Source organism: Lissotriton vulgaris, unplaced genomic scaffold (genome assembly GCF_964263255.1).
Source record: "Lissotriton vulgaris unplaced genomic scaffold, aLisVul1.2 SCAFFOLD_1841, whole genome shotgun sequence".
NCBI lineage: Eukaryota > Metazoa > Chordata > Amphibia > Caudata > Salamandridae > Lissotriton > Lissotriton vulgaris.
Window position 1 is genome coordinate 255,004 of NW_028247076.1, and position 19,311 is coordinate 274,314.

A 19,311-nucleotide genomic window follows, 5' to 3' on the forward strand; every position below is an offset into this window, starting at 1 on the left:
GGCTCCTATTTCTTTATTCCAGCTTTGCTTCAGACTAGCAGTCGCACTTCCATGATCACAACAGACATCTGCTGCTGCGCGGAAGATTGTTGGACTCGTCAGTGAACAAAAGAGAGGGTGGGATTGAACTAGGGGGAGGATACAGATTTGGAGCTTGTTTTTTTATTAGAAACAGGGATTCATCAATTGAGAAATGATGTTATCTGAGAGCGGTAGGACATAGAGCATGTCTCTGGATCATTTAATTGAGGTTTTACATGGAAAGAGACTTGGGGGTAAGGGCCAGTCCAGAGAAGGACAGATTACTGTGAACTCTGCCTGATGTTTGTAGACATCCTGTGATCTCATGAGTCCTGTCTCTGCTGCACCACACTTGTAGTCTTGTGCAGTGGCGGCTGGTGACATTTTAAAGTGGTAGGGCGTAGACATTTGGCTGCGCGTTATGTGGTGAGATTGAAGCGAACAAGCCTGACCAACATTGTGGAGGGGTTTGTGGGGGTTCTCCACCTGATAATTTATTTCAAATAAAGAGTTGGCAAATGCTGTATTGTAAGCAAATTTGAGAAAGCATGAAGGTAAATATCAAGCATGGAATCCCAGGTTAGTCACTTAGGCTCTTTGTGTGCTCCTGTACGTCAGTTACCTTATCTGCAGACATTGAAAGCGCTTAAGCAACTGAACAATCACTTTCACTCACATTTCTATATGTGACTTAATGACCACTTGCCACATGTGCTTATTCTTATAACTGAGCCAATTAATTGCACTAGGTGAGGGTATATACAGTTCTGAGTAGAGCCAAAGCCGCACTCTATGTATTGTGTGAATATAATAGGCTTTCCAGCCAAATCTAAAAACGTCAGATCATCCTCCAGCTGTGGCTACAAAGCAGAAGCCCCCAAATGTCGTCACACCCAAACAAAATACTTAAAACATACACACTACTTCTGTGTGGCAGCTTGCTTACATTTTAGGGGCATTTTTACAATTCCTCAAAGCATTCTTCTTTATTTGAACTGAATGTAAGCCTCTAAAGCCAGTTATTCCACCTGCACCTCTATTAGGCCTGTAGGCATCAGGTGTGTACACGAGGCACAAGAAGAAGTGGGCTTTAACAGGGAAATCATTTCTTGAAGGTATGTGCTAGCAATTAGTTGTTTCCCGTCTTGTCAGTAGCTGCTGTATTTATTAGCCTGAGCACTTCTTGAAGTCCCAGAGGAATGGAGTCGGCCTTTCGAGAAGAAATGGAGATCGCCAGTGACATTGAACAAGACTAAGTTTATTTTTTTAGGCACTGGATGGATACATTTAGGCAATCGATGAATTAAGTAATTTGCCCAGGATCACAGGATGCTAAACTGACGGCAGGATTCAAACCGATCCCGAGATCCTAAGTTGGCAGTTCTGGTTACACACAATCATGCACACTGGCAGTCACAGTCATGCACACTGCCACTCACAGACAGTCATGCACTGCACACATGCTTTCACAGTGACGCGATACACAGAGATACAGCCATGAACACACACAAACCCATGCAATCAGGCACATGAACACACACGCTATTAATTAGATTTTACCTTTGGACATTTGGCCTCCGCATGATCCTTCCTCTTAGATTCGGTCTCCAAAATTAGAACTACGACCCTTTGACCGACACAGCCTAGGCTGTCACCAACAGTCACGGCATCGTGCTACAATACTCAAGGGGGGGGGGGGGGGGGGGGGGGGGGGGGGAGCGCGGGGAGATTTAAAAGACACCATTATTAACAAAATTAAACTTACCGGATCCGCGCCGCACCTGCAGTCCTCCTGGGCCGGGGTCCGAATTCCGCAGTGGCGCCTTGGCAAATACCGCCTGCTTTCAGCCAATCCAGGCACTGCTCCAGCAGCAGCGCCAGGATTGGCTTGAGCAGTAATGCGCATGTTGTGTTTAGGGCTTCACATTTTTTGCTACCAGACCGCACATGCGCACTAGGCTGCTCATTAGAAGAGCGACATGGAACAACCCTCGCACTTCTAATGAGGAGCCTAGTGTGCGCATGTTCAGGGCTGGTGCAAAATGTTTAAGCCCTCAGCAGACCATGCGCACTCTTGCTGTGCGCTCCCTGACCACCTATGTGTTATTATGGTGGATGTCACGTCAATCAGACACTTGCAGCTTAACTGCTGTAGTGCTGTCCCGCCCCCTTCTAAGCTGACTGTCTCCGGCGGCCAGGGAATGCCTGGATTACATTGTGGTGAGTCATCATACAGAGAGTCAGAGAGTGACGTGTGACGGCAACTCTCGGTGGGGCACCGCCCAATCGCCCTAATGGACGCACCGCGCCTGGTCTTGTGCCCTTGTCTCTGTTGTACCCTCCTCTAGTCTTGAGGCCTGGCTATGCCATCCCCTCCTTGGGTGTTGTAAGGATTGGCTAATGTCTCACTTGTCTCGCTCCATCGTATTCCTCCTGGTGTCTCGTGAGAACTGGCTCTGCTGTCCTTCCCTGTGATCTCAGGTACTGTCTTGGTTATACTCCCCTGTAGTCTGACCAGGCTTTTCTCCGTTGCACCGGACTCTGGCCTCACAAGGTATGGCCCTGTTTTATCCTTATGTGGTCTCATGAGTCCTGCCTCTGTTGTACCCCCTCTTGTAGTCTCATGCCCTGGTCTCTGTTGTACCCTCCTCCAGCCTTGAGGCCTGGCTGTGCTCTCCACCCCCCGGGTATTTTAAGGCCTGGTTGTGGATTTACTGGTCTGGACCAGTGACTCATTGTCAGTGAAATTGCTCTCCCACCCTCGCAGCTCCACCATCAAGTGAGGTGCCCCTGCACTCTTGAGTGTTAGTGATCGAGGCCCTCCTCCACCCGCAGGTTTTCCTGCGCCTCATCCCTGGTGGTCCAGTGGACCTCTGTCTCCTTTCTCTCACTCTGCTCCTTCACTCGTTTTTCTACCCTTTCTATCTTTCACCCTTCTGCACCTTTCTGCATCTCTGCTCTTTTGTGCCTTACTTCTGCCCATTTCCCCTTTCTCTCCCTCTGCTCCTTTACTCGTTTTCACTCGTTTTTTTCAACCCTTTCTATCTTTCACCTTTCTGCACCTCTGCTCTTTTTTGCCTTATTTCTGCCCATTTTCCCTTTCTCTCCCTCTGCTCCTTCACTCGTTTTCACTCGTTTTTCTACCCTGTCCATCTTTCACCTTTCTGCCCTTTTCTGCATCTCTGCTCTTTTGTGCCTTATTTCTGCTTATTTTCCCTTATCCCTTCTTTCCCCCCTTTACCTTTCCCCGCCGCTGCTGCCCCCGCGGCCCCTCCCCCCCCCCCCCCCCCCAGCGCGACCGGCCCAATCCAGATCCTCTCCCCGCTCCCGCCTCCCAGCTGTCCAGCCCTCCCCGACCCCTACTTAATGGCAGCCATCACGGACATTATCTCCCTGCAGGCCATCTCATCCACCAACTACACCCTGCTGGGAGACCTCAACTTCCACCTCGACAATCAACTGGACCCCAACACCACATGCCTCCTGGACAACCTCCACAACATTGGACTCTGCCAGATCGTGACCGAGCCCACGCACTCAGCAGGACACACCCTCGACCCCCTCTTCACTACAGGAAACTCCATCACCTTCACCCACACCACCGAACTCCCATGGACCGACCATTGTTGCGTCCACTTCACCTTCAGAACACCCACCATCCACACACCAGCACCTGCTTCCACAAAGAAACTGGACCAAAATCACCGACGACCAGCTCATCTCCTCACTCAACAACTCCACCCCAACCATCGCGGAAAACGATGACCCCAACACCGCAGCCCGAACCCTGCATAGATGGATCTCGGACAGCACCAACACCATAGCCCCCCTCAAGAAAAACAACAATACCCGTGCCAAGAAAGCTAGATGGTTTACCACCGAACTTCGAGAGTCCAGGCGCACATGCCGCCGCCTCGATAAGGCCTGGAGAAACACCAAATCGACAGAAGCCCACAACAACTTCAGAGCCGCCACCAACGCTCACCATCAACTCATCAGAGAAACGAGGAAAAAAGCGATTGAAGACAGAATCTCCACCCATGCACACAACAGCAAGGAACTCTTCAGCATCATCAAGGAGTTCGCCCAACCCACCAGCGAGTCTACCGACATCCCTCCCTCACAAGACCTCTGCGACAAACTCAGCACCTTTTTCCACCACAGAATCAAGAGCATCTACGACAACTTCGACGAAGACAACCAACACACTGAACCCTCACCAACCACCCCGACACCCGGAAACCAGCGATTGATGACTGGACAGCCCTCACCACCAAAGACACACTGAAGACAATGAAGTCAATCCACTCAGGGGCCCCCACGGACCTCTGCCCCCACCACATCTTCAACAGAGCCGCTGACACCATCGCACCCATGCTCTGCCACACCATCAACCGCTCCCTGGCGACCGCCTCGTTCCCCGACGACTGGAAACATGCCGAGGTCAACCCCCTCCTGAAGAAACCCTCAGCGGACCCCACCGACCTCAAAAACTACAGACCCATCTCCCTGCTCCCTTTCCCAGCGAAAGTCATCGAGAAAGCAATAAACCGCCAACTCGCCACATTCATTGAAGAACACAACATCCTCGACTCCTCCCAATCCGGCTTCAGAAAAAACCACAGTACGGAAACCGCCCTCCTCGCCGCAACAGACGACATCCGCACCCTACTGGACAAAGGAGAAACAGTAGCCCTCTTCCTCCTAGACCTATCAGCGGCGTTCGACACAGTCCCACCGCACCCTAACACGCAGACTCTACAACGCAGGAATCCAGGACAAGGCCCTCGACTGGATCTGCTCCTTCCTCTCCGGCGGGACGCAACGGGTCAGACTCCCCCCTTTCCTCTCAGACCCCACACCTACCACCTGCGGAGTCCCCCAGGGCTCCTCCCTCAGCCCGACACTCTTCAACGTCTACATGGCTCCACTTGCCCCCATCGTCAGAACCTACGGACTCAACATTGTGTCATACGCAGACGACACCCAGCTCATCCTCTAGCTATCCAACGAGCCCAACACTGCCAGACGCAACTTTCGAGAAGGCATGGAAACCGTCGCCAAATGGATGAAAAACAGCTGCCTACAACTAAACACCAACAAAACAGAAGTACTCATCATGGGCCCAAACCCCGATGCCTGGAGCGACGCCTGGTGGCCCACCGCCCTCGGAAACTCGCCAACCCCCACAGACCACGCACGCAACCTGGGAATCATCCTGGACTCCGAGCTCAAAATGGACCGCCAGATCAACTGTCTCATCTTCCTGCTTCCACACCCTCCGCCTCCTTCGTAAGACCTTCAAATGGATCCCCCTCGAACACCGAAAGACAGTCACTCACGCCCTGGTCACTAGCAGACTCGACTATGGCAACGCACTCTACGCCGGAATAAACAAAAACCTCATCCGCAAGCTACAGAACATCCAGAACGCCGCCGCAAGACTGGTCCTCAACCTGCCAAAACACTGCCACATCTCCCAGCACCTGCGCACACTCCACTGGCTCCCCGTCGAGGCGAGAATCACCTTTAAGATGCTCACCCACGCACACAAGGCCCTCCACGGCACCGGACCAGCATATCTGAACAGCCGGCTCAAATTCCACGCACCCCAAAGGACCCAACGATCAGCCCAGCTCTCCTATGCCGAGGTCCCCCGCACCAGAAAGACCAGATCGGGAGGCCGCTCCTTCTCCTTCCTCGCGGCCAAAGCATGGAATGCCCTTACGCTCCACCTCAGACAGACAACATCGCTCCCCATCTTCGCAAGAAACCTCAAAACCTGGCACTTCGACAGACTCCCTCCTTGATGGAATGGAACCTGCACCCAAGCCCCCCCCCCCCCACCCCTAGCGCCTTGAGACCCTTACGGGTGAGTAGTTGCGCTTTAACAAACTCCTGATTGATTGATCGCTCCATCGTATTCCTCCTGGTGTCTGCTGTCCATTCGTGTGATCTCAAGTCCTGTCTTGGTTATTCTCTACAGGCTTGTCTGAGGTGCACTTTTCTCTGGTCTTACAGGGTATGGCCCTGTTTTACCCTCCTGTGGTCTCACAAGGCCTAGCTCTATTTTCCTCTTATGTCCTCTCGCAAGGACTGAATCTGTTGTATGCCTTGTACAATTCCGATCAGCCCTGACACTGTTGTACCCTCCTGTGCTCTCATCAGGCCTGGCTCTGCTGACCCCATCCTGTGGCCTCACAAGGTTTGGCTCTGTTGTACCTCCTCCAGTGGTCACACTAGGTCTCGCTCAGTTATACCCCCTCCTGTGGCCTCACAAGGCCTGTCTCTCTTGTACCTCCTCCAGTCGTCTCACTAGGTCTCGCTGAATTATGCTTCCTGTGGTCTCTCAAGGTCTCTCTCCGTTACCGCCTCCTGTGGTTTTACCAAGTCTTGTGCTTTTACACCTCCTCATGTGGTCTCACTAGGTCTCACTCTATTGTATCTGTATGATAATGGGATATTAGTTGATGGGGTGAGAACACCACTCCAGCAACAACCACAATCCTTATGAGGGTGAACCATAAAAATCCCAAAGCAATTTAGAAACATAGTTTATTTTAATAAATAAAATGATACCAAAAGAACATGAATCCAATCAATAGAACCAAAGTTATTCATTTTTAAAGTTGTTAGTAGACATAGCGCCAAGAAATACAACACCCAATTTCAAGTATCTGGTCACGGGGAAGTGGAATATAGTTACAAGGTCAGGACAATAGCAATGGAGTGTATATTTGACTCAAGGACTATGGTAGTCCCACTCAGAAGTTACTTTCTCAAGTCCTTGCAACGAGCGCTGTTCTGGGTGGCAGAGGCCTCCCATTGGCAGTCATCATGAACTGTTGTTGTCGTAGTAAATATCAAGTCCCGCTGAAGCTTTGCATTGCTGGTCCATTTGTGGCGCAAAGAAATGGCTTTGCAGCCAAGAGGAGCCCAAAACATCTGTTTCTTCACCTTTTCTGCAGGAGGCGCTTCCACTGATGCCAGCCAACGGTCCAGGACCTGAGGTTACCTGTTGTGAATCAGGACTCACTTCAGACAGAGGTGAACAAAAGGCTCAGGCAGGTCCAGGCCAGTCAAGTTGGTACTGGTCACACAGGGCATCAGCTGACCAACCCTTGTGATAAAGGCAGGCATGTCCAGTCCTTTTTTTCAGACAGCAATGCAGTCCTTCCAGCAGCAGGGAAGTCCTTCTGGATCTTCCAAACTAATAGGAGTGTTCTGATGGTATGCTTTGAAGGTCCCAGTTTCATACTAGGGTCAGCTTTGTGTGGGGAAATTCCCCAACGAACCCTAAAGCTAGTTCTGGTCAGTTCTTCCCCATCCCCTGGTCGTGTCTCAGAACTGTCCAAGGTGACAAAGGCAAGGCCGGCCTAATGTTAGGTTCCCTTGTGGGTGCTGCAAGCAGAGTCTTTAGAAATGTAGTTAAGGTAGGGTCCAGCTTTTCCCCAACCATTCTATCAGGAAGGTCCTTTCCCCTCACATGCTTTGCTTAGTGTCTGGAAGGAATACACAACCCACAATATGTGAGCCAATCACAGTCATGTAAATGAGGACACTGGCATACAGGCACAAGTGATTTGAGCAGAAAAATGCCAACTTAAAGTGCAAAAATAACTTTCTAAAAGTGGCGTTATCAAAATTTTAATTTTCAATTAAAATGTATTTGAGTGTAAACATATTTCCCTATCTGTCCCCAAACTGAAGTTATCACTTATTAAGTTTAATAAGGTAACTCAGTGTTAGCCTATGGGAAAGATAGGCCTACGCAGTGTAAAATGAGATTTTCACTGCTAGAATATGTACAACGTAAACACATGTCCTACATTTTCAATACAATGCACCCTGTCCTTGTAAGCATTAACAAGCATTTGCAATGCAATAGGTCTAGAAATTTGTGAGTTAAAGCTATTTGCGGTGTAAAGGAGAATATAATTTACCCATGTGATTTGCTTTACATGGGTGTGGCCTTTGGGACCTTATAAGTGTTTAGCAATGCAGTATATTATCCTGTGTGCTGTGCCACCAGGGACTAAATAACTATACAATTACTAAACACTGGGTCCTGCAGTCTGATTCAGGAATATACGTGTGCCCCCGGAATCATTTATGGATGCATTCCAAGGCCTGAGGACCTGTGATGCCTAACTGAAATGTGATTCCTATGGCTGCCTCCCCAGCTGCAGAGGCTATAAAACAATAAAATATACATTTGCCTTTTCCTGTACTGTCTGGCAAATGCAATGAAAGGAGGCCATCTTCTGATTTCCGGTAGCTGTAAAAACCTGTCTCTGTATCTTTTCGAAGAATAAACAAAACTAGTGGCCCACAAGGCGTAATACAGGGTTTTATCTCTGCCAGGTTATATTTATTTGAAAAGTTTTATTATGTGCGAATATGACCCAAACGGGTAGCAGTGCGCTGTACAAAGTGGCGTAAGTATGAGTACAACAACAAAATGGATCAGAACAGGTAACTTAACAATCAAAAGGTCAAGAGGGGAAAACACAAGGTCAAAGGGGGGCATGGGGAGTCAGCTGGATTAGTGGGACCAGAATGGTTTCAGCAGAGAAGAAACATAAAACCAATTGAAACAGCACGTTAAAAGAGTATCCAGACCGGAAAAAGATGTAGATTGAGATAATATCCATGTTAATACTGTTGGAGGTCATTCAGGAGTAGCCCTTTGACATGTTTTTTGAAAGAGGCAGTAGATGAGTTGGTTCTGATCTCTCGGGAAGAGGGTTACATACTCTTGGAGCAAGAACAGAGAAAGCACAATTGTAAGTTCTTTTCTTATTGAATTTGGGAGGATTCAATAATAGGGTGTTAGAGCTACTGAAGTTTCATCTCGAGCCAGATATCTCAAGTTTTTTGCCAGGTAAAAGGGGTGTTGTGATGAATAGCTTTGTGCATCAGGCAAGCTATCTTGAGCCTGATCCTCCTCGCTTCAATGGTCAGCCAGTTTAGTTGAATTAGGTCTGGCGTAATGTGGTCAAGTTTTCTAGAGCCAGTGATGAGTCTGGCCGAAGTGTTCATTGTGGCTCTAAGTGGAGTTTTGGGTAGCCCAGCAATGTCACCAATCCATATTCCAAGTGTGAGATAACTAGGGACTGTACAGCTGGCTGGATGTCCTCAGGAGGAAGGAAAGGCTTGATTTTCCTAAGGATGTTGAGCTGAAGATTGGCTCCCCTAAAAGTAGCCCTGATGTGATTTAGCATTTTTAGGTATTTGTCCAAGGCTATACCTAAAGTCAACAACATGCGGTGTGCAGTTAAGAGTAGAAAGTTGTTTTAGCTAGCCAGTCATGGGTAGGTGCAGAGTGTTGGGGGGGGGGGCAAATCAGAAGGAATTCAGTTTTGAGAGTATTTAACAATAGATGGTTATGAGTTAACCATTGTTGAGATTTTAGGAGTACATCATTTAGAGTTTTTTTGTCATCTGTAGAGGCAATCTTCAAATATAGTTCCGTGTCATCCACATACATATGGTACTGGATGTTAGACCGTTTCAAAATATCTGAGAGATGTTCCATAAAAAGGTTGAAAAGAGTGGGCGAAAGTGTGGAGCCTTGAGGTACTCCATTGGTGACCAGGGGATTGGTTAACTTTGATTCTTTGGGTGCGGTTCTCTACGAAAGAGGCAAACCAGTTTAACATTGGGCCGAAAATCCCATCCTATATTGAAGAAGAGCAATTCGGTTTTCATGTTTAATAGTGTCAAATGCTGAGGACAGGTCAAGAATTATCAGAAGACAAGGGACATTTTGATCAAGAGATCTCAAGGTGTCAACCAACGATGTGAGTTGGTGCTGTTTCAGTACTGTGCCCTGCTCTAAAACCCAAGTGGTAGAGGTCAAAGAGTTGAAATTTCTCAATATGGTTGCAGAGCTGTGTGTGGACGCATTCCCAAGCAGTTTAGCTAGAGTCATGATACTGGTGATCGGACGGAAGTAGTTAGGATCAGCTAAGTCGGCATTGGGCTTCTTTGGGATGGGAGTGGCTTGACCCGACTTGAGGCAATCTGGAATCCTCCTATGTAAGAGGGATTCTTGGATGATCCGGGACCACAGTGGGAGGATGGCTGAATTGAGATCTTTAAAAAAAACTTGGCTGGTAGTGGATGGCTGAAGGGATTAGAAGTTTTTAAGTACACCATAGATTGGAGCAGCTCCGTGTCATCTGGAAGAAGAAAAGTATTCCATGATGCGTTGTTTTTGGGAGCGCAAATTATGTGGAAGGAAGGTGCGCTCACTGGAGGGGGTTCCGTAGGTTCCTCTAATGATGTGAAGAAGTTCACAGGGAGCAAATGTGGAGTGGTAGGTTGCAGCTCAAGTTCAATTTTCGTTGCCTTTTCAGAGAAGTGTGCTGAGAAGTCCTCTCCACTAGGAAAGGAGATCACATGTGTCGCGCTATGGTCGGTAGAGTGGTTAGCTTGCTGTTTGATGATCAAAGAGTTTCTTGGGTCTGTTTTTAGCGCTGTCAAGCTGAGCCCTGAAGTGATAGGTTTTAGCATTGCGAATATGTTTGTTGTATGCGCTTCTCATCTTCCTTCACTGATTGAGGCTGAAAGTGGAGAGAGAGTTTCTCCAAAGTCTCTCTGAAAGCCTACGTTTGCAACGTTCATCATTTAGGGAGCTATTGAAGCTGGGTTTGGATTGTTTGATCGGAAACCTTTTGAGTTGCTTAGGCGCAATAGAGTCGAAAATATTAGTCATATGGTTAATGTGGTGATCAGTTAGGTCGTCCAGATTGGTCATGTTAGGGGGTGGCTTAAGACTATTCTTGCTGATGGATGTTAGATCACTAATGTTGATGTAAACTTTTTTCATCGAGCAACTCAGAGTCCACAATTAGATTTCTCATATGCATTAATAGTCTTTTATTCTTAGTCTATTTCAATTGGCATCTTCATTGAAATTATTCTTCAATATAATCTCCAAAACATGTACAGCCAACACGTGTTTAGTCTGGTCTCAATCGACCATTGACTTCATCAGGGCTATATTCCTCCTCCATGCCAAACTCTGAATTCCAGCCAAATCTCCAAAAGCACGGAGTTCTCAGTTTATTCTGATCTATTAATCTGTCTATTCACTCAAATGCAAAAAGTCCGTCATATCAAAGTTCCATATTACATTTTCTTGAGAGAGTATTTTCGTGCCTCGGATCGCGTATCTCCGTTTCTCGTCGTGGTAACCGACCTGTTTCATCTAGAGCACCGAAACGTAATATATCCATTGTAACAGACCTTTACTTGCTGTGCGCTCAAACCTGAACAGTTACCAAATCTTATACACTAATGTTGATGTGTCTCGGTTTACGAGACAGTTGTTTGATTTTACGTGGTTGGCCCTGTCTGCGCATGACCTTTTTCCAGGATGCAGAAAGATATTTGGTGATGATCCAACCAGTCAGGGTAAAATGTCCTCCAGTTGAATGATGTTGTCTTTAGCTATGATAAGGTCGATATGATGAGGTAGAAATAAAGGACCCAATTTAAACTGAGATGAAAGTCTAACTTTACACGTTTTAATATTTACAAAGGGCATTTACGAGAAGAAAAGTTAGACTTTTGTCTCAGTTAAACTTAAATTTTGGTCTTAAGTTTAACTGAGACCAAAACTGAGACAAAAGTCTAACTTTACTACTCGTAAATGCCCTTTGTGAATTACGAAAGTTGTTAAGTTAGATCTTTGTCTCAGTTTACCTTTGTGAATCGGGCCCAGTGTCCAGCAAATCCCAATACATGTATAAGTCAATGCTGATGTTTGAGTCAACTCTAATTTAAAAAGGTTCAAGATCAGTAATTTAGAAACCATGAAGGTTTATTAAAATATTAAAGTGCAATACAGAAGGTAAAATTTATTTATTATTTATTTAATGGTTTTATAAAGCGCGTAGTAACTCGAAGAGCATCCCAGCGCTGACCTGTTTCTCCAAGGGTTTCTGCCGTCTGATGAAATTATGTCTGCGGGAAAAGGAGGGTCTTTAGGGTTTTTCTGAACTGGAGGTAGTTCGGTTCTGTCCTGAGTCTTCGTGGTAGATGGTTTCACTGTTTGGCCGTGTGAACCGAAAAACGACGGCCACCGGTCTTGGCTTTTCTAACTCTGGGGACTACGATAAGTTTTTCTACGCTAGACCGGAGGTCTCTCTCCGCTTTGTAGGGGATTAGGAGTTCTTTGAGAAGAGGGGGGCCGTTATTGTTGAGGGTTTTATGGGCCAGACAGAGGGCCTTGAAGACTACCCTTTCTCTGACTGGGAGCCAGTGGAGGGATTTAAGAGCCGGCCTGGCGGAGGATCTTCCTGGTGTGCCCGTAAGTAGGCGGGCGGCGGCGTTTTGGACTTTTTGCAGCGAGATAGTTAGTTTCAATTGCATAATTGAGTCATTAGGAAAAAACAGCATGAACAAAATAAAAAAAACTGGTCTAAGGCCAGAATATGCAGCAAATCAATAAAGTATCAGACAACATCCCTAGCGGCTCGGGAAAGAGTCTAAAATATCTCTCTGGAACACCCGTTAACATGCATCCTTTTGTAACAAAATTAATCATAACAGCAACTTAAATCGCAGTTAGCATAGGGTGTGACAATGTACTGCATGTTGTCCAATCAGAATACAAATGTAATAAGTCATTCAATGCCACCATCCTAGCACTATCTCTCTAAGACGATAATAATTAGCTCTCCTTGACCTGAAGTCATCTGACATTTTAGCACAAATCTGGCCACATAAACAATATCAGCCTTAGAAATGGATCGTACTACAGCGAGTGAGCAGGAAGAGGCAGTGAAAAGCAACAATTCAAATAAAATGCAGCGTATCCACACAAAGCATCAGGGTACATTTTGCTTTGAGCGGTGTCACTGAGAAATAAAAACATGGCTCTTTCCCAATCCAAGATGGAGTCCGAGCCTAATTGAGGCCTAATTCGCATATGTCAAGAAAACACAGTTCTGTTCTTCACTGCATTGTCATTTCAAATTAATAATGCTCATTTTACAAAGGGAACATTATTTAAACTGAAAATAACACCAACAGGGTAATACATCTGCCAAGTGACACCTCAACAATTTTAAGTGTAAACAAGCTACCTAAAGTGTGACCTATCATGTTTCTCACATAACCTCTACACATGAGCATGCAGACCAGCAGTATCAGATTTGCTGTGATGTGAGTATACCTGGAGCCAGTACCACCCCCAACTCTGCCTACAAAAGGCATAGAAACAATAATACTCCTCTCCAAACCATAATATGGCTCCTTCTGTAATCCATACGGAGAGTAACAAGGGCCACACTAATGGCTGATAACATAACGTGTCAATCTTCAAGACCTCTATATTGCATTGCCTTTCTCTTCCTGCTTAAATTCGAAGCGCCTCATTTATGAGGTTTTGCCGTAGAGAGCGGAGCAGGCCTTCCTACTGCGCTTTTCTACAGCAAAAGAAAAGGGCAGGAATACGCCGTATCTATAAGATACGGCGCATTCCTGTCCTTTTCCCCTGCGCACAATGGGCTGCAGTGCGCCAACGCAGGCACCTTTGCACAATGGTGTAAGGGTGCCTGCATTGCAGGGATGATTCTTTTTGTACAGGAAGGGAAACCTTTGTGTAAAAAAAATAATCACATGAGACTTTTCCTAGCCAGGGGAAATAAAGATCTTTCTCCCCCTTGCGCCTCCCTTACGCCTCCCCTGGGGAGGAGTAAGCTTTTGGTACTGCCTCAGATTTCCGATTTCTCGTAAATCTGGGGCAGTGTCAAAAGGCCATGGATGTGGCTGGGAACGCCCCCAGCAGCACCCATTGCACGCCCCTTTAACGCAGAACACTGCGTTAAAGGGACTGATATTTATCAGGCAGAATTAAGCCAAAAAAAGTGGCTTAGTGCTGCCTGATAAATATCACGCAGGCCTCTGCGCCACGGAACGTCACAAAAAGTGACTTCCAGAAGCGCAAGGAGTCTCATAAATGAGGCCCCAAATGTCTTCAAGACAAGCATACATCACCCAGTTATGATTTTGATCACACAGCACTTTGCATTCGTCCACTTTTTTTTCCGGTAATGTGTAAGTAGTAAGTTTAGGTACGTACTGTGGAATAAAGTCGCCATGTAATATTCAATGTGCAACTTAAGGTGTATCACTCAAACCAGGCTACTTCTTAGCTGTCACTATACAATGTGTTTTGTATATTTTTTAATTACTTCAATACCATACACATATTCTTCCTACCTGCTCTCATCATAAATTCACAGGTTCTCAGATTACAATTGTGAAAACTAATTAAAATGATAATTTATTTGTTTTGTGGATATTTACAGTGGTGAAGCCAAGGTGCTTTTGGTCTTAATGCAAGCAATCAAATTTGCAGCCCTTTCCCCCGGCTTTTAGTAAAAATATATATAACACAACTAATATCGAAGCAGGGGGCTCCTTATGCCCCTGGGCTTGGTGCCACTGCCCGTGCAGGACCCTTTTCAGCTGGTTATATTCACATCTCTTCGGTATGTTAATCCACTGCGTGCAGTTTACTTGCAGAATGAATCTGATACATTCTTGCATCGTTATGTATGTTGCTTACAGCAGCGGTAGGATGCCTTTCTACTGTAACAATGGTCTTGTTCCATAAACATTATTTTACAGAGAAGTTACCAGAACGGTTACTTTAGGAAAGAGGGCAAGAGCGGCCGACTTTGAAGCTGTGGATCCAGGATTGAGTCTGGCTTGAGGCTCAAACATCCTGTGATTCTGGGCAAATGCCTAAAAAAAAATGAAATAAAATGAATGTGCCCCTTTTTAATGCAACTGGTGCTCATGTAAAGTTCTCTGAAACTTTCTGGTCGAGTTTCGCTATATAAAACTGCCCAAAACAAAAACCGCCCAGCACTGAAGCATTGTTCGTTTGTGGGCTGGGTGAGTCATTTCCTCATTAACCTCTCTCCGTCTACAGCCAATCACTGAAGCGAGAAAAGTAGAATTTAGTTAATAGGAGTGGTTTCACGTCTACCTCAAAATACGATACAGCCAAACCGCCTGCACATCCATGAACCACTTCTGAGCACAATCTCTGGATGCAGGTGGCTCCTACCAGGCTGCAGCTCTTGTAACATGACGGGAGGGGTCAGGGTAAGGACGGGAGCACCAGGCGCAAGGAGGAGCGGGAGGGGCTGCAATGCCTCATGCCTTCTTACAAACAAGACTTCAACAAACACAATTCCTCTTCAAAAGGAAGTCCTAACCAAACGATTGTCCTACCAAAAAATCCCAACTGGCCGTGAACATCAATTAGTGCAAAAAGGCCATAAATATACAAACAGCGGAGCTGGAGGCACGGCACGGGAGGCAGCACTAACACAACTGTGGCATTAAAAGAAGGTGGAAGGGAATCTGTATTTAAATGTAAGCAGCTATGCCGCCAAAGCTGAACACAGGCAAACAGTAGCAGAGTAGGAACCAAGAAAACAATAATCCACCTAAAGAACCGATAAAGAACCATAGCAGAATGAGACAGTACTTTGTCCCTGCTCCGTGGGAGGAACAGAAGGGAAAAGGGGGGACAAAGAGGCCGGGCTGACCATTAGCAAGCAAGTTCTTTTAAAGGACACAAACAAACACAGTGGGATGGCTTTAAGGCCACAAGAGAAGTATACTAAAGTATACAAGAGGTCGTACGCTTAAATTCAACCTAAAAAGGAAGGTTTAGGCCTCGTGCAAGGTTTTTTTTCCAGGTCGAAATGTCAGTTTGCCAACTGTGGCATTAAGTGAAGGTGGAAAGAAGGAATGCTATATTTATATGTAAGCAGCTATAGCACCAATGTTAAACACAGGCAAACAGTAACCAAGTAGGAAACCCCAAAAAAATATTCCCCCAAAGAACGGATAATGAACCATAGAGGAATGAGACAGTACTTAGTCCCAGCTCCGTGGGAGGAATGGAAGAGAAAGAGGGACAGAGAGGCAGGGCTGATCACTAGCAAGCAAGGAATTTTAAAGGACATTGTAACCAACAAATCAAAAGCACTGGGATGGCTTTCAGCCTTCAAGAGAAGAATACAAAAATATACAAGAAGTTGTACGCTTAAGCTCGATTTAAAAGCAAAGGTTTAGGCCTGGTTAAGGGTTTATTTTTCCAGGTCGAAATGTCAGTTTCAAACACAGTGGTAGGCCTGAGACATGTTTAAATGGTAAATTAAATGTACCAATCAGGTTTAAACCAATGTTACCATGTTTTTGAGGGAGAATCATTGGGAGCTGGGGGTCTCTGATTGCAGAATCCATGCAGATAAAAGTTCAATGAATTACATCCTATTTCTTACCCATTAAAGTTAATCCGATGGATGCATTTTAGGTGTAGCATAACCCTGGAATTGTATAAATAGTTTTAGATGCAATTCCTGGTGCGCGTGGGCATTAAAGTGCACAGTGGTGGGTCTTATTTAACACATCTCATTCTACAAAACTATACACTCAAAGAAGAATTCCAGACAGTAATCTTATCTATCATTGTTTAGAAAATGTTTTTCTTAATTTTTATTTATGGCAACATAGGTCGTATACAATACCGACAAAACAGGAATTTGACACATAGGAGCAGGAATCCTTCGAGGGGTTAGTGTGTCACATCAGTCTCTGCCCGGAGAGAAAAAAGAGCGGTATAAACAATACAACTTCAGCATCATCATGTGCCCTCGTCGGGTACGGGTAACATTACAGTAATACTAATAATAATAGCCATTGCAGAAGGTGGGGAGAGAAAACTGGAGACAAAGGTGCAATCACGGAAAGGAGGAGGAGAATCACACCAAACCATTCAAATGTAAAACATAGTCTTTGCAGGGGTCGCTGATCCTTGGCTAAGGACTTACTGCACCCCTCTCCTGGTCCCTCCAATCATGTACAATCGCTGGGCGAGGGTGTGCCGGTGGCCTCCGTGAACTGTTCAGGGGTGATTGGGCAGCAATCAGCATTGGCAGGCCAGTTGATCCCTTCTCCAACTACATGTTCCTGGAGTAACTCTCCTTTCAATGTCATGATTGTACAGTTTCGTAATCATCTTGGCCTGGATCTCAAGGTCCCGTTCTGCGTTTTTGCCTGTGCCGACTCTCTGGAGTCTGCCCTCCTGAGCCACCGACCACACCAGGAGATCAGATACCCATTTAGTCCATGTTCAGGAGTGTAAGGCTTGCATGGTGTATTGCTACACACCCATGGACTTGTACAAACCCCAACTAGACAAATTTGTGCTGCATTTTTTCCCCCTTTTTGTGGAGTGGCAACAACGGGCCCGATTCACAGAACTAACTTAAGAGAATATCCTAAACTTACTACTTTTGGTATTCACAGAAGGCATTTAGTAGTAGTAAAGTTAGGATGTTGTCTTAAGTCTGTCTTAAGTCAAAATCCTAACTTTACTACTACTAAATGCCTTCTGTGAATACCAAAAGTAGTAAGTTTAGGATTTTGTCTTAAGTTAGTTCTGTGAAATGGCCCCAACACCAGTAAACAATGACGGATCATCAGGTATGCATTCACATGCATTATTCTGCGGACCTCACACAGCACCGCGTCCCAGTAGGGGTGGAACAATGGACATTTCAAAGTAACATAACTGAAATCAGCCGGGATTACAGCACCTTCTGGTCTCTCCGGGTAAAACCTGTGTAGGCACTGTGGTGTCAGGTTAGCTTGATATATGTAATAGAATTGTGTCAATTTAAACCTGGCCTTACTCGTCACCTCCCATACTTATGCCAGGGTCCTTTTCCTTTCAGTGTTAGAAATGGGATTTCTTCTTGGCTAGGGCATGCGCCTAAGCGAGGCAGAAACCTCCCTTCTAGTCAGGGCAGAGGAGTTACAATCAAAGATAATCTCTGCTCACCCCCTTGGTAGCTTGGCACGAGCAGTCCCTGAGGCAATTTGTAAAGCGTTTGCGCAACACACACACAGAGCAGTGACACACTAGGCACACCATAAAAGAAACTCCACACAAGGTTATATCAAAAATAGCCTTTGTATTACTCATTAAACACATTAGAATATAATCGCATATATACACTGTGCCACCTGGCACTTGGTATGACTTTACAGGGATTATATACACTACAGGTCCAATCGGGCCACTGTCATAACATCATAAATCAGTCAGCGAAGGCAACCGGTAACTACTGTTAAGGGCGCACTTAGCACCAAGCATGAGGCATGAACATTATACCATTTCATAGAAGAGCATATTACACATATACAACCTTCGTGCACCATAGTAATCACTAGTCACCATTCACATTTCACGAGCACATCTCAGGCATAAACGTAACTGCTCATAGGGTGCACACATTACCACAACAGCATACAGCATACTGCACACCCAGGTGCTCCTTTCTGACAATTGCACGTTATGAGCCCCCACAGCACATCATACTGTCAGGGCATGCACGTATGGTCATTGGAGAGAGGCATTTGCAATGAAATCACCTCAGCAGAGCACCTCAGGACACAACGCAGCCTTGTACCCGCTATGCAATGATTTTCAACACACACAGCATGGAACACCAAGGCCTCCGACCTCACAGCAATGGGAGCTCAATACAAAAAAGCTCAGCCCCACTCACCATTCCTTGGCGGCTGTCAGGCGTCCTCTGCCTAACTTCCTAGTGACACCCCGTGGCCTGAGATACGGAGTGAAGTCTCTGTCAGGCTCGGAATCTTCGATCCTCCTCCTGCCGTAATACTGCGGGGTAGACTCCCGGCGTTGCTCATCATGCTGCCGCACTCTGGTGGCCCAACAGGTAATGTGAGCCCATGAGGCTCGGCTTCCTCTTGCTGTCGGGCCCCGCCCACAACCAGGCAACAGCCGCCTGGCTTCCGGCAGTGGCGCAAATATCTCTGGCACCAAGAAAAAGGAAATGTGAAGCGCTCCACAGCAGCGGGGGCCCACTCCTCTCCACAACCACAGTGGGAGATGATCCGCCACTCTTGCCACAGCGCAATTGCTCTCTTTGCCTCCACAATGGCATACTTCAGCAGGAGCCCGTGTGATGGGCTCGAACTCACAGTGTGCAGAAATATTGGAGCGCTTGCCGCGCTGCTCCTATCTCACCAAGGGCAAGCCACTCAGTCCTGGGGGACTCCTGAGGCTACCCACCACCAGGTACAGTCAGGCCAGCACAAAGCACAGGGGCAGTCCTCTCCCCAGCCCAAAGTCACACGGGGCAGAGCTGGGCAGGCTAGCTCACAGGGCCCTCCAGCAGAGGGGCAATCCTTTGTGGCGGTTTCTCCTGGCGTCCAGCA

The 19,311-nt window shown here is 46.6% G+C and overlaps 1 protein-coding gene across 1 annotated transcript in view; it reads left to right on the forward strand.

The window, feature by feature from the left end:
- The window catches only part of LOC147665643 (E3 ubiquitin-protein ligase TRIM11-like), a 296,424-nt gene that overhangs the window by 140,242 nt on the left and 136,871 nt on the right, over positions 1-19,311 (forward strand). The gene's annotated exons all lie outside the window — the stretch shown is intronic.